Consider the following 12,342-nt stretch of genomic DNA (forward strand, 5'->3'; position numbering starts at 1 on the left):
GACTGATGGATGCATACACAAAATGTCCTTTACAAACACCACCACATGACTTGGCAGTAATAGGAAGCACTGATGCATGCTACAGCAGGAATAAACCTGGAAAACATTATGCTAAGTGAAAGAAACCACTCATAAAAGGCTGTGTGCAGTATACTTTCTCTGGATGAAATGCCCAGGACAGGAAAATCTCCAGAAACCGAAGATTCACAGACGCCAGGGTTGAACATGGAAGTGCTGCTAACAGGTTTTTTTTTTTCTTTTGTAGGTGAAGAAAATGTTCTAGAATTGATTGTGCTTCATGCACAATCCTGAAAATACTAAAAAATCATTCAATCGCATAAATAAGTGATTTATATGGCAAGTAAATTATACATCAATAAAACTATTCTGTAAAGATTTATTTGAAAGGGAGAGAGAGAGAGAGAGAGAGAGCTATTCTTTCACCTGCTGCTTCTCAAATAATACCAGGGCTTGGCTAGGCTGAGACCAGGAGTCAGGAAGCCTAGCCAGGTTTCCCATGTAGGTGGCAAGGATCCAAGTATCTAGCCCATCATTAGCTGCCTCCCAGGCACATCAGCAGGAAGCCAGGTCAGAAGCAAGGAGTCACTGGGACTTCAGCCCAGAGCTCAGATGGAGGCTGTGGGGGTCCTAAGTACAGACCAGCTCCAAAGATGCTTTTTAAGACAGTCCTGTTTTGTTTTAAAAGAAACAAAATGGGTAAAAGAGAAAGTCACAAAGCCTCCAGCTCTTTCCTGAAAACACACAGGGAAATGCATCTTATCAAAGGCATCACAGTCAGAACCTTGCCAGCTCAGAGAAATACATCACTCCAAAGCGTACGAACTCAGAGGAGAGAGCATGCAAAGCTCAGTTGATTTTCTCTTTCTCAAAACTTATGTTCATTTTTTAAAGTTGAAAGAAATCTTCCATCTGTAGACTCACTCCCCAAATTCCTGCAACAGCCTGGGCCAAAGCCAGGAGCCCAGGATCCAGTTCCAGCGTGGCTCTCCCATGTGGGTGGCAAGGACCCAAATATCCGATGGTGACATCCTTAAACCCTAGGAGTCAGGGCTGAGACTAGAGAAGCAGTCTGACAGACAAGCTGAGTTTAAATTGTGTTGACCCGGGGCAAGTGGCCAATGGCTGGGCAGGCTTGTCCTCAAACCCTGGTCATTTGCTTGACTCTCTTGGCTTCTCCACCTCCTCTCAGCTCCCTTGTTGGCTGCTGTTAGAGAGAAAAACAAACAAACAAACAAAAACAGGTTCTTCTATAGGTGGCAGGGGCCCAAATCCTTGGGTCAGTCCCAGGCTGTTAGCAGGGAACTGGATCAGAAGTGGAGCAGCTGGGACAAGCTGCTTTTTTGCAAATGGGATACTGATGTCAGAGGCAGTGGCTTTCCCCCCTCGAGCAATGCTCCCATGCTACAAGTTTTTCTGTGTGTAAAGTATGTTTTGTTTACCGTCCTAACCCAAGGTCCTGGCCTAGTTAGGTATTGAATAAATTTTATAATAAAGGTTACTTTTACTGATTTATGGTTTGAAATATTTTTCAAACACTTAATACTGAATATCTGCTCCATATACATTTGCATTGTGCATAGTTAATACAATTGACTTGCCATCAAGAGGCACCTTCTTTTCAGTGTTTAGTCAGAAAGCCCTGGAGGAGCAAATCAGACAGGCATAGTGAATCTGGGAAATGACTCAAAAGAAAGAATACATTCTCTTAAAACTAGAAGAGTGGGCCAAACAGGGGCTATTTCATGCATAGGAAATGGTTTGCTAAACTCAGATGAGCTGGGGGAAAACAGAAAACAGGAACCACATGATAAAGGTGAAACGCAAGAAGGCAATGAACCGCAGGGAGTATGGGGGTAACAGTGGTGGTGAGTGACCCAGAGAGGATGGGGTATATGACTCCCTCATTGGTGTTTTGGGGAGTATAGATCCAAAACAAATGCTCAACATCATAATTCTCTACTTGTAAAATGGAAGCAAAAGCTGAAAGTCTTCCTTATGCAAACTCCAGAATCAACACTTACACAACCTTCTTGGCTGGTGGCAACACAAAGAAGCTATTTCTCAAAGCAAGCAGGGGGCGGGGGATAGATTTTAACAGCAGTTAAGATGTTGAAATAATGGCGATGTGTGTTTGTAAGGACAGCAAAGTGGAGATGGAGCCAGTGCTGAAGAAGCAAAATGCTAAAGGACTTGGAAGAAACATATTCATAAAACATAAACTAGATGGAAATCAACAAGCATTCATTTATTGGGCTCTCACATTTAATACACAGTTGATGAACTAATTATACCAGCCATCCTGTCCACTTTGAATTGACTCAACTTCATTTACACATACAACCCATCTCCTGGGCCCCACTGCTGCTTTTCTAAGGTAGTGGCCAAGTCCAGCAGTTATCCTGGAACCCAGCCTGGCATGCCCCCAACACTTGGGCACTAAAACATTCAATTGCACAACACTGGCAGCAACATGCCAACAGCACATGAGCACACCACAGTGCAGCACAACGACTATGTGAAAAGTAGAACACATAGAGTAATTCCCACTGAGTTGCCCCCTTCCCAGCGAGCACATCTGGGGTATTTTGTGGCTGCCAAACATCTGTTTTAAAAGGAACAGTCACTACCTACAGCACACTCACAGGCAGGTGAACAGGGTGACAAGGAGGCTCAAAGCTCCATTTTGGGGTGACAAAGGAAGAAGACAGGAATGTGGGGCTGGAGGTAATTCAGGCCCTGGGATCCTTCTGGACCCTCCTTCCCAGGAGGCATAGTGGACAGTACTGGGTAAGGACAAAACCTCTACCCTGTAAGACATCCCTAGGTTCAGATCTCTGCCATTTCTTCACCATGTGATCTCGAACACATCACTGAACCTCTCTAGGATGTGGTTTTCCTGTTGATTCACAACGGACGGGAGGGTACACGGGCCTGTCCTGAGGGATTTGCTGCTCTCTCTGCCTGTGTCCCTTGTTCCAGTCAAGGCTCTGATTTCACCTGCTCCAACTCGGTGTGGTTCTGGTCAGGTCTCTGGCCTGGCATGGCCTCAGATTGCCAGCTGAGGGTTATGCTGGTTCTCACCACCCATCCAGCCTACCCAACATTCCTTTCCTTAGCCCCCCCCCCGAAAACCCACCCGCATGCCCCACTTGCCACTTAGGGCTGTGCACAGCCTCATTCCTCTCCTTGTCTATGAGGTCCTCTGGCAAACTACCCACTTTTCCATCCCTCAGAAGCCTTCTCTGCTGCTCCTGTGGGCAGGCAGTTCCTTTGGCTATGCTCAGTGGCCAAAGTCAGAGGACTCTTGGCCAACACCTACCTCCTCTTCCTATCCTCTCCCCTTCAAATGAAGAATCACGAAGTGTGTGCCACCTCCTTGCTCAGTTTCTGATCCAGTTTCCTGCTAATGTGCACCCAGGGAGGCAACAGATGTCCGAGTTGCTATTCCCCACATGGGAGACACAGACTGAATCCCAGGTTTCTGGCTGTGCCTGGCCTACCCATAAGTATTGGGGGCATTTGGGGAGTGAACCAGCAGATGATCTTTGTTGCTCTGCCTTTCAAATAAGAATAAATCAATTATAAATGTAAAAGGGGAATGAGGGAGGGCAAAACTTTGGACTTGAGATGTTCAAGGGGGAATTATAATAGCACTGACTTAAAAACAGTTGTATCCAGGGCCCGACATGGTAGTCTAGTGAGCGGCTAAAGTCCTCACCTTGCAAGCACTGGGATCCCATGTGGTGACTGGTTCTAACCCCGGCAACCCCGTTTCTCATTTAGCTTTCTGCCTGTCACCTTGGAAAGCAGTAGAGGACGACCCAAAGCCTTGGGACCCTGCACCCACATGGGAGACCCAGAAGATGCCCCTGACTCCTGACTTTAGATCGGCTTAGTTCCAGCAGTTGCGGCCACTTGGGGAGTGAGTCAGCAGACAGAAGATGTTCCTCTTGTCTCTCCTCCTCTCTGTATATCTCACTACCCAATAAAAATAAATAAATCTTTAAAAAAATGCATCCATAACAGACTACCACTGAGTAATGCTTTTCACATGAGTTGAAGACAGATCTTAAACCATTTCATAGGTGAACCTCAGCTGGCACAGAAAAACCTTGAAAACCGAGCTCTCACATGTAGCAGCCTCATGCTTTCCCTACAGGCAGCACAGGAGTGCAATTCTCACTTTTACATGATGCCTCTCTAAATTTCTACTTAATTAGCATTCTCCCTTCGGATTGACAAAAATGCCCAAGCTCCCTAGGCATCTGCACCCAGCGATGGCTTACAGGGAAATGGACTGGATGGCGAGCCAAGTGTTACTTCTTTCCAGCTTCCTTCCTTATTCCAACATTCATGTTGCAGACTTACAGAAGCTGCTCTGGGCCCCTCTGGGACAACCAAATATGCAAATGACCCTCTTGGTCCCAAGAGGCTTATGCTTTTGCCTCCTTCGCCAATTCCTGTAGTAAGGAAGGAGCTTTATTGAGATGTCAATTTTTGGTCTGGTGCTGTGGCAACCACAGAATAAACTCGAGGTGCTGTCAATCCCCTCTGGCCCATACCTGCAATTTCAGGCATGAATGGATCACGGGATCACAGAAGACTTGCAGATGTCATTACTTGCAATTCTCAATAATATTTGTTTCATTCCATGGATTTCAGGCATGGAGCCTGGTGATATCACACACATGGCACTCAGCATCTGGGCTCTTTCCTGGAGTCTAAGGATCTGTGAGGAGTGTAGGCTTTGCAGGGGAAACAAAGGTGGAAGGCCATGAAATGCTTGCCATCCACCCATCTGATTACTAATCACTTCTTAAGTGTATCTGAACATGAATTATATTCTTCCTACCCATTGAGACAGGTGTGATGCCTATTAACGGTGTTATTTAATGGCGCCTGTTGAGTTTTATTTTTTAGAACTGGCACCATCCAATGCAGCTGTTAGTTGCATCCCAGGGATGACCTTTAGCTCAGGATAATAAAATTACCATGGTAAACACTCCCGCTCCCACCACGCACAAGGAAACTGGCGGTACTCAATGAGAGGTAGTCAAATTCCACCCCAAACCTTTTGAAAATGCAATTAAGCGTTTCCCCACAAGTCATGCCTTGTGCCCATTGTCTCCCTCGCCCCATTTCACATAAAAAGACCATCCAAACCCTGTTAACTGTGGCTTTCTCTTTTGAGTACACCTGTGCCCATTCCTTGAATGTGTACTTTTGCTTTAAACCCACGGTGCTTCTCTCCTTGCCCTTTAAGTTTCTTCCTGTGCCAAGAAAATAGACCAAGCCTTAGCCACAGGCCACCTCACAAGAGTGTAAGTACAGTAGCACATGAAGTAAAGAACAAACAATTTCACCTGAAAGTCACAAAAATATGGTGTATCTCAACTACTCTACTGTCCTGGTCTGGTCCTACAAGTCAGAATGCTTATATCACAAGCTATTAGCTTCCTAGAAAATAACCTTGACAAAGGTTCCCCCTCTGTGTGATCTCTCAGGCTCTTTCCGGGTCTATGTGATTTGATGAGATGATTTTCAACCCTGCAAAGCTGGAAAAAACTCAATCTCACCCTAGGATGAGTTATTGCAATCCTTTATTTGTAAAGGGAGAATTTCAGAATTTTCTTTGAATTTCTCAAATGTGTTTATCTGACACTAAGATATTTAAATATTTAAAGGCTGGTGCTGAAAAAGGGCACAGCAAAGTCTTTCTCCTCACTGCATGTGGAAAGAACTGAAACAGGAAGCAGCAGAAAGTGGCAGGCTTTGGATTCCCCCCTGCGGAGTGCTTGCTGGCCAGACCAACATCTGTCACGGTCCCTTCTTCCACTACGAACTAAGCAATGTTCTGTGTGCCCTTCCTGGACCAGGGGCTGCCCAGAATGCTGGTGCTTGCCCCAAGGAGGGCTACTCTGGCTGCAACTGGGGAAAAACATCTGGAAGTGACCAAGTGGATAGAGGGAGAAGGTGAGTTGGGAAGCAAGTGTAGCAGCAGGCAGGAGAGGCTGGTGGTTGACAGTTGACAGGATCAGAAGCAGCAAATGGATTCACTAAAGAGGACACAAATTTTAAAAAACAAAAATCCAGGTTCTCTACATTGGCATCCAAGTAACTGGTGATGCCCAGATTTGTTGGGAGAGCTCATAGGTCTTCTGTAGGGCATGAGAAAGTTGGTGTGGCTTTCTCTGCTTTTCTCCATGTGCTATCACTCCTGACAGAGAAGCCAAGTTGTCTAGCCAACAGAGCCTGTTTCGGAGTGTTGGCTGGGATGCCCTGGATGGTGAGTGAGGGGAAGATTGGCCGCCGTCAGCTCAGTCTAGGGGGCCACAAGCAAGAACTCTGCATCTTACGCTAGAGGCCATTGCAGCTGAGGGCATGTTGTGAATGGGGAAGCCATGCAGGCTTGTACCTGCTATAAGACCCCTTACTGCTTTAGGCAAGAGTGGAAGCAGGGAGGCTAAAGCGGGACTGGAAGACAGGCATGTACAATAAGTGGGTGTGGCTGAGACACTTCTTGATGATCTCACCCATCAGCGAGACTTCTGCATTCCAGGTGGAAAATGAGGGGACAGAAGGGATCCAAAGCTGACTTCTAGGGACGTTCCTGGTTCAAAACAGTTCCCTGCTGCTGTGTCAGTCTTTTTGTTGAAAGTTTATTTTAAGGAGACAGAAGATTACAGAGCAAGTTAAAGACTTCTTTATGGTCTCCCCCAGACAATCTCAAACTTCGCAGCTATTCTCAAAGTTTTTGGTTTTAGATGATCATTTTGGCAAGTCAAGAGCCTGCTGGCATAGCTCACATCTCAACCACGTACACGATTTTCCTTAAGGTAGCCAGCCTACTTCAGTATGCAGCAAAAGAGCTTTGTATGTACTTCCCACTTCACAGGATATTTGAAAGCTTGAATAAAAAAATGAAATAATTTTATTGCTGCAACACAATAAGAACATTTTTAAATGTAATTAGTTTTTAAATTATTACCCTGCAAGTACATGACTGCTGGGATTGTTTGTGGTCTCTAGCTTTTTTTTTGTTTGTTTGTTTACCTAGGTGAGAAGAATGTATGTCCATGTGGGCCACTAACTAGGGTGGGGAGGCTCACTATGGAGCAAGGAAGGTGGGACAAATGTTTCCATTTTTTTTCCTTCTGTATCTGAAGGTGAGGGTAAGTCGCCGGCTTTAAGCTAAGCCGCCGGCTCCCTATCATCACTGCAAATGTCAGCACAGTGACAGAGGCAAATAACATCTCGGTAAGAAGATGAGAAGAGTTTTGGCCTTACTGAGAAGGTCTTGGGAACCATTAGGGATCTGGGAAGCACACTTCATGAACTGCAACCCTACCCCAAAGTGAGAATGGATTTTCACTGTCTGATTCTAAAAATTTTACAACGAATATGTCCATAATAATTCATAACACATAACAACATTTGGGACATTTTGGAAGTTCTCCATGCATAACACATACTGTACTTATTTTTCCATAACTTTTTAAACTTTAAATGTTTACAATTAATTTTAATTGATAAAAATTGCATTCAGCATATTTATCATGCACAATTTTTTGAAATATGTATACATTATAGAATAGCTAACTTTAACATGCATCATCTCACATAATTAACATTTTTGTAATGACACAAACTCAGTGATTTTTGAGAATGTATTGTTATAGTCATCATTTAAGCTTAAGTTACTGAGTTACGCAATTTTATACATGTAAGACTAAATGGTTTCTTTTACTATCTAGTATTCAGTTGTATGGCCGTATTTCTATTTGTCCATTTGTAAATGTCAGAAAATTTGTTTCTAATGTTTTCATTTTAACAAACAATGATTCGACAAACAGCCCTGTCCATGTCACCTTGGGCAGTGGGAAAAAGCATGCAATTACTGCCTATATTCTAGATATGGGGCCAGGTTAGTGGCGTAAGGGGGTTAACCTGCTGCCTCCATCCCATATCTGGGCACTTGTTCAAGTTCTAGCTGCTGCACTTCCACTCCAGCTCCCTGCCAATGTGCCTGAGAAGATTGCCTAAGTATTTACGACCCTTGTCGCCCGTGTGGGAGACCTGAATGGAGTTTCAAGCTGACCTCAGCATGTGGGCAGTGAACCCATATATGGCAGATCTATCTCCATCTCTCCCACTTTCAAATAAATCTCTAAAAAAATAAAAACAGACATGGTCAGCCTCAATCATAAAGTAGTCACAACTTCAATTTCACTAACATCTCAAACTGCTCTGTAAGGTCATTGCAGGAATTAGCAGTTCTATGGCACAGACTACTAGCTAACCACTCATCCAACTTCCTCTTTTCTCTAGGCACTCAGCTACACTTTATTTCCCATCAGCCCTTGCAGTTGCATGTGATCCAATGTGTTGGGTTTTAGTGCAAGCCCATAAGTTAACACACCCTATCTATAAAATCTTGGGAATTATCTTCTATACTTCTCCCTGATCCACCAGCTGATCCACCTTGGAATCTGCATTTGAAGATGACAGAGCCCAGGTCTCTGGAAGACACCCCTACTGACCTGCTCTGCCTGTACTCAAACAGTGCACTGTTCTGTGTGTGAGAAATAAACGGCCATGGTTAGCCAGAAATTTGACATTTGGGGTTTTATTTATTATAGCAGTTAGTTGACCTTAACTAGTCCATCTCCCCATGGCTGCTAGCAGAGAAATGACTCATTCTCCTTGCCCATAATTATTCGCAACATCATTACCATCTTTTTGAGTGAATTTACTGCTTTAATTTGCTTCACTTTCTCAGGTTATTAGTGAGGTTGAGTCATCTTTTCACTTACTAGTTTCTTCAGGGAATTGTTTATCATAGAACACAATAAAAAGGAGTATAATATAGATATACACAATTACTATAAAAGATGAAAGAACCAACTTAATTAAAGAGAAACAGTGAAGTAAATAACTTGGGTTTAAAATATTTTGGGGTTCTTCTGGCACTATGTTGAAATCGTTACTCTTTGTTATGAAGTAATGAGTAGAGTATTTACAAACGCAAAAGCTAAACGATGATTGTGCCTGTTAGCTAATCAAGTTAAAATAAGCTCTCAACTGAGATGGAAACTTGAATCCAACTGGCTAGACAAGTATTGGCTCCCTAAGGTCTCTTTTAGGTGTAAGCCTCCCTGTTAGTAAGCTATTACAGAATAGCAAATAATCCTGAAACCAGGAGACTACAAACCAACAAACTTCTGTGACCTCAGTGCTGTGGATCTATGGGAGCTGGGGTCAGCACAACTGTGCCGCAGGAGCTGCTTCCAAGATGCCTTCAGAAATCTCCCAGCGTTGTGGCACGGCGAGTTTAGTCACCGCATATAGTGCCAGCATTCCCATATGAGTGCTGGTCTATGTCCTGGCTGCTCCACTTTGGATCTAGTTCCCTGCTATTGTGTCTAGGCAAACAGGGGAAGACAGCCCAAGTGCTCGGATGCCAACTCCCCACATGGGAGACCCGGAGGGAGTTCCAGGCTCCTAGCTTTGGCCTGGTCAGGCTGTTGAGGCCATCTGGGAGTGACAAGGGTTGAGGGTGGAAGGTGTCACCCTTCTTCCCTGTAAGTGCATGTCCGATAAATAGACACATCTAAAAAATCTCCTTTTCACAGCATGTCTTTCAGACTTGCTTAGATAAACTTCTTGTCATATAAGAGAGGCTTTGCTTTTGCATATAGTTGAATGTATCTTTTAGGATTGATTTTTGCTACTAGTTAAAAAAAATTTCCTATTTCAAGGTCATAAAAACATTCTAACTGAACTTATTTTGGTTGTCATTTTCTGAGGTTTGCCTAATTCTCTGAATAAACACACCAATATGGCTTAGATTTGTTTTGGGGAGGGGATGGCATTTTGGGATGGAGGGTATAGCTCATTAAATGAGTCTCCTTCCATCATCTGCTGCCTCTCTGGTGCACAGAGGAGCACATTGGACCAGAGGAGCTGGGACCTGAACAAGGCACTTGAATGTGGGATACAAAGTTTTCAAGCAGCCACATGACTGCTGCACCAACCACTGACCCAGATTCTTGCATATTTGTTGAAACTGCCTTTCCACCCTCGTTTGTCACTCATTTTTGGAAAATAGATTTTGTAAGGTTGCAACAATAAGTACCTCGCATTGATTTAGTAGTTTTACATATGTAGAAAATACTTATTCCAGTTTCTCATGATGTTCTAATTTTCTATGCCCTACATATTTCTCTGCATGATCTACTAGTATCTGAGAAACGAAGTATAAACAAATTCCCACTATCGGGCTGGAGGTTCTGGCACAGCTGAGTAAGCTACCACTGGGGATGCTCATGTTCCCTGTCAGAGTGCCCGGATTGAGTCCCTCCTCGGCTTCCTATGTAGCTTCCTCCTAACCCATTCAGGAGGCAGCAAATAATGGCTTAAGCACCTAAGTCTGGGCCACTCATACTGGAAACCCCATTTCCTGGCCTCACACCTGACCCAGCCCTTGGCTATGGCAGGCAACCCTTTCAATCCAAACAAGAAATAAGAATTATGGATTTGGCAAGTTTATATACTTTGAAGCTATGTTATCATTTAGTGAATTTTAAATTGCTATATTTTCTTTACTAATTACCATCTGTCATCTAATAATAGAATTCATTGTTTCATAATTTAAAAATTTCAAAACCTACTTTGACATTAGCACAATTGCTTCAGCATCTTCTTGGCTAGTTGTTGCCTAGTATATCCTACCCCATTACATTACTCCCAACCTTTTAGCAACCTGCACTTCAGGTTTTATATCTCATGAACCATATATCCCTTTTTAACCAGTTTATTAATTTCCATTATCCAGCTAAATTAAGCCTACACACTTACTGTGACTACTGATTTGGTTGGACTTACTTGCAAGTTATTTTGTTCTTACAACGTACCTTGCCTCCTCCTACTTTTCACCTTCCCCCAATACCCTCTTTGCTACTCTTGGAATAATCAATTTTCTTTACTCTTCTGTCATGTTGGCAGTTATATATTCTGTTTGTATTTGTGGTCATGCTTAAGCAAGAACTTTCAAAGAATTAATACTTCTATCCTCCTTCTTAACATGAATAAAGACCTTGGAATTATTTAAGTCCAGTCTATTCCTGTTCTTCTGCCATATAATCTTGCAGTACTTAATTCTACTCTTTTTCGCCTTTTCCAAATTGGTCTTTATTTCTGTTACTATTTGTTCCATACTTCTTGTTTCACTTATTCCATTCTTCTCATTTTAAATTTTATTGCCACTATATGTTAATGTTTAGTTACTGGTCACTTAACTACTTGCTTTATTGTACTAAATAATCGGAAGTTAAAGAATACTGTCTTGATTACTAAAAACTTCTTCAAGAGGTGAGGGGGGTACTTCCAAGTCGGCTGGTTTCCTCCCCAAATGCCTGATAGCCAGGCAGGAGCCAGAAGTCAGGAATCCAGACCTTCATGTGGGCAGCAGGAGCCCGGTTACTGGAGCCATCACTGTTGCCTTGCAGAGTCCACATTAACAGGAAACTGGAATCAAGTATCACCCCCAGGCAGCCCGCAGTGGGACCTGTCTCAACCAGCATCTTGGTGGCTAGGCCGATAGCCCGGGTCTGCGTCTACTCTTGAATCCCTAAGTTATTATCACTACTTCACACTTAACACTTTCAAAAACGTACTTTCAAACAGGGCTGCTACTGAAGAAATGCACCAAGTTTCGCTCAGTCAGGCCAAAATAGCCTAGAAATTTTTTTTTTTAACATCAAGTTTTTGGTGATTTTTCTAGTGTATATATTCACAAAATCTGCAAAAGGAGCCTTTTACAAGCATAGCTCTTTCCTTTTCCCTAAGCATTCAAATAAAAAGTATCTATGGCAAATAAAAATAGGATACAGATACAGGAAAAACAATTGGTTGACATGCTAGCTGATAGACTATTGCCTCTGAAAGAAGAATGGTAATTAACTTGACATATTTAACACAGAATGACTTCTATCAAGGAAAAACCAATGTAAGTTATCTTAATAAGCAAAGCACAATTAGAGTTCATATCTTCTAGCAGCTGAGGCTGAAAAGCACCTTAACCCATTTGCACTGTCTATTGAAGATGGGAAAATGTAATAGAAATTATAGAAACCACTTGGCCTGGTTCTTTTTTTTTTCTTAGTGTGGTAAAATATACATAACACAAAACATGCCTGATACAGAATTGTTCATTCATTTTGACAGCGTGATTAGGTGGTTGCCTAAGACCCCTCAGGAGAGGCTGGGGCCTTCCCCGGAGTGCGGTTTTACAGGTGGTGGAGACGACGGTCAAAGGGTCGG

The 12,342-nt window shown here is 43.2% G+C and overlaps 1 protein-coding gene across 5 annotated transcripts in view; it reads right to left on the reverse strand.

Annotated features, from left to right (window-relative positions):
• Positions 1–12,342, reverse strand: part of PHKA2 (phosphorylase kinase regulatory subunit alpha 2) — a 66,279-nt gene that overhangs the window by 51,033 nt on the left and 2,904 nt on the right. The gene's annotated exons all lie outside the window — the stretch shown is intronic.

This window comes from Ochotona princeps, chromosome X (assembly GCF_030435755.1).
Source record: "Ochotona princeps isolate mOchPri1 chromosome X, mOchPri1.hap1, whole genome shotgun sequence".
Classification (NCBI taxonomy): Eukaryota; Metazoa; Chordata; class Mammalia; order Lagomorpha; family Ochotonidae; genus Ochotona; species Ochotona princeps.